Consider the following 3737-nt stretch of genomic DNA (forward strand, 5'->3'; position numbering starts at 1 on the left):
TACGGTGATGCTCATCACGCACATGTACATACGCCACCACTGCCACTACCATCACTACCACCACTACTACCACCACTATCACCACCATCAATTATTATGCAGTACAGGCATGTAGCACACAAAGAGAAATTAGAGAAATACGCTACTCAAATAAAGTTCCTATATCCTTTCCCTACCAATATACACCAGTCAATCTACACCCAGCATGCAGGTGACGCACAATGAGACGGTAATGATTGCCCCTGCTCAAATTAAGTTCCTTTATCTGCTTCACAAAATATCTACGAACATATCTCACAATATCATACATGAGACAGTAGAAAGGAGATCTGGAGTGATTGGCCCCGATCAAATGAAACTGCTTTACCATTCCACGCCTCATCCCCAAATTGTCTAGACAATCACAATCCGTTCATGCATGTGACATACAAAGGGAAACTTTAGTGATTATCCTTTTTGGAACGAATTTCGCTTTTCTTTTAAATTTTTTGGAACACTCAAAATACCCCCAGACAGTACCACACCCATTACCCCATGTAACATACAAGGGAATCTTCAGTGATTATTCCCTCTCAAATTACATTCCTTTATCTCGCCCTTCAAAAGGTCTCCAACAATCCCCACGCCCCTTGAGGCATGTGACATCCAAGAGAATCTTCATTGACGAGTACTCTTCAAATTACATATTTTTTATCATTCCCTCAGTTATCCCAGACAAAAGCGCACGCCCCATAAGTAGTTCTGATATTTCTCAAATATCCAAGTTTCATATTTGTTTCACTTTCAATAACCTTTCAACGATAGAAATAAAATTTGCTGTTGCCCACGGTAGTGTGTCTGTGTGCGTGTGTCTTAACGAGTGTCTATGTGTAAAGTTGAGTTCCAGTTTGTGTGTCGCGTGTATATTCAAGTATGTATGTATGTACGTATGTATGTATGTATGTGTGTATGTATGTATTATGCATATATACATATATTGACCATGACAGAGAAATTTCGCAGATAAAACCCGCAATCAGCGGAACTGAGAAAAACATCGAAGATGTGAGAGCAGCTAATTTTTAATGTTCTAGCTCAGTTCCGCTGTTTACAGCCGTGCTTGGAATGAGCGTGTAGCGTGTGATCGTCGCATTGTCCATGACAGAGAAAGTTGAGCAGAGTATCTGCATCAAATTTTCCCAAAAGTTTGCCGATATCTGCTCAGAGGCCCACGCAAAGTTTTCAAAAGTTTTCATCGTTCTCGACACAATCAAGGTTAGCTGAAAGCAGTTTTGGCACAAATTTAGTAAGCACGTTATCTGATAACTCACTGTTGGTGATTCGACGATTTTCCTTCACAGCTGCTCTCACACCTGCGATGTTTTTCTCAGTTCCGATGATTGCAGGTTTGCCAGAGCGTTCATCACTATCAACATTTTTTCGGCCATTTTGGAAATGTCCAAACGACTCATACACTTGTGTGCGGCTCACACACTCCTCTCCGTATACGTTCTGCAAATCAACGTCGTAGGCCTCTGAGCAGGTATCACCAAGACAAATTTCTTTGTCATGGTCAACGCGACGATCACACGTTACACACTTTCTTTCCAAGCACTACTGCAAACAGCGGAAGTGAGCTAGAATGTTAAAACTTGGTGCGCATGCATAGCAGAATTAAAGGTCAGTCTGTGTCAAGCGGCTTTACTCTGCGTGCTTTAGCTTCGTTACTATGGCAACAGTCCGGAAACTTAATGATCAGACCTCGTATATGTGTGTGTGAATATATGTATGCATGTATGTATGTATGTATGTGTTTATATATATATATATATATATATATATATATATATATATATATATATATATATATATATATATATATATATATATATATTAGCAATAGAAATACTAACAACCTCGTTACGGTAAAGTATATTTGGAAAAGTGAACGAGAATAAAGTCAGATGATTATTTTATACTTAAACGATTAGACATTCACTTCGAATTATAAATATCTATTCATTCTTCATTTGTTCATTTGCGTGTGTGTGCGCGTGTCTGTAAAATATAAGTATCTATCTATTTGTCTCAGTCTGTATGACTGTCATTCTCTTTAACACAGTCTATCTATCTATCTATCTATCTATCTATCTATCTATCTATCTATCTATCTATCGATCGATCTATCTATCTATCTATCTATCTATCTATCTATCTATCTAACTAACTAACTATCTAACTATGTAGTGTATTTCTAATATATTTGACATCAGAAACTGAGAAATCTCAAGACAGTGAAGTGGATAGCCATATGTTAATTATAACAAAACTAAATAATTAAATATTGAAAAATCAAATATCTTGGTTTCATCCAAAGGAAATCTTTAGCGAGAGCTCAATGATATTGAACATAAGACAATAGAAGCTATTTAAAATCTAAAATTCAACATTTTCTTCACAGAAAGATCTCTTTTTCCCTGCCATCATGGTGTTCCAACGTCAGCCCATCGTAATCGATGCCAGTGGGCATCTTTTGGGGCGTTTGTCTGCAGTCGTAGCGAAAAGTCTCTTGCAAGGACAAAGAATGGTAATTGTCCGGTGTGAAGGTATCAATATTTCAGGCCATTTCCACAGAAATAAAATGAAGTAGTTATATTACCTTCGAAAAAGACGTAATGTGAATCCCAGAAGAGGACCCTTCCATTTCAGGGCTCCCGGCAAAATCTTCTTTAGAACAGTCAAAGGTATGCTTCCTCATAAAATTAAGCGTGGAAAAGATGCTCTTGGCCGACTGAAGGCATTTGAGGGTATCCCTGCTCAATACAACAAAAAGAAGCGAATGAGTGTTCCAGCAGCTCTCCGAATCATTCGTTTAAAACCGAGTCGAAAGTACTGCGATTTGAATCGATTGGCACATGAAGTTGGCTGGAAATACCAACTTGCCATTGCCAGTTTAGAAGCTAAAAGAAAGGCTAAATCTAGCAACTTTGTTGGAAAAGCAAGATCTGATGCAGCCTTGAAAAGAAAAGCTAAAGAGGCTGTGAGCAAAAAGATTCGAAATTATGAGAAAGTAATCAAACGTTATGGTTACAGATAGATTCATTGCATGGAGAGTGTAATAAAGTGGTATTGGCTAAGAAAAAAAAAAAGGCGCAGGAGTGGTTGTGTGGTAAGTAGCTTCCTTACCAACCACATGGTTCCGGGTTCAGTCCCACTGCGTGGCATCTTAGGCAAGTGTCTTCTACTATAGCCTCGGGCCGACCAAAGCCTTGTGAGTGGATTTGGTAGACGGAAACTGAAAGAAGCCCGTCGTATATATGTATATATATATGTCTGTGTGTTTGTGTGTTTGTGTTTGTCCCCCTAGCATTGCTTGACAACCAATGCTGGTGTGCTTATGTCCCCGACACCTAGCGGTTCGGCAAAAGAGACCGATAGAATAAGTACTAGGCTTACAAAGAATAAGTCCCGGGGTCGATTTGCTCGACTAAAGGTGGTGCTCCAGCATGGCCACAGTCAAATGACTGAAACAAGTAAAAGAGTAAAAGAGTAAAGAGTATATATTTTGAGAATAAAATAAAAAATGCTGAGTAAATATATCGGTGGGTGTCGATAATATACTTTATATATTGGTTTGGCGGGGGAAATATTTGAAAGAAAATTTTCGGTGAACGAATTACATTGTTTTAACTCCCGATTGCTCTGTATGTGTTTTTTAATGCAGTAAGATATAAAAGAGGGCGTAAAATATATTAAAG

General features: G+C 38.4%; 1 pseudogene; it reads left to right on the top strand.

The window, feature by feature from the left end:
• Positions 1–2451: 2451 nt before the first annotated feature.
• Positions 2452–3128, top strand: LOC106874509 (large ribosomal subunit protein uL13 pseudogene; annotated as a pseudogene).
• Positions 3129–3737: the final 609 nt, after the last annotated feature.

The sequence above is a fragment of the Octopus bimaculoides genome, chromosome 4, assembly GCF_046866305.1.
Source record: "Octopus bimaculoides isolate indiv1 chromosome 4, ASM4686630v1, whole genome shotgun sequence".
NCBI classification, from domain to species: domain Eukaryota; kingdom Metazoa; phylum Mollusca; class Cephalopoda; order Octopoda; family Octopodidae; genus Octopus; species Octopus bimaculoides.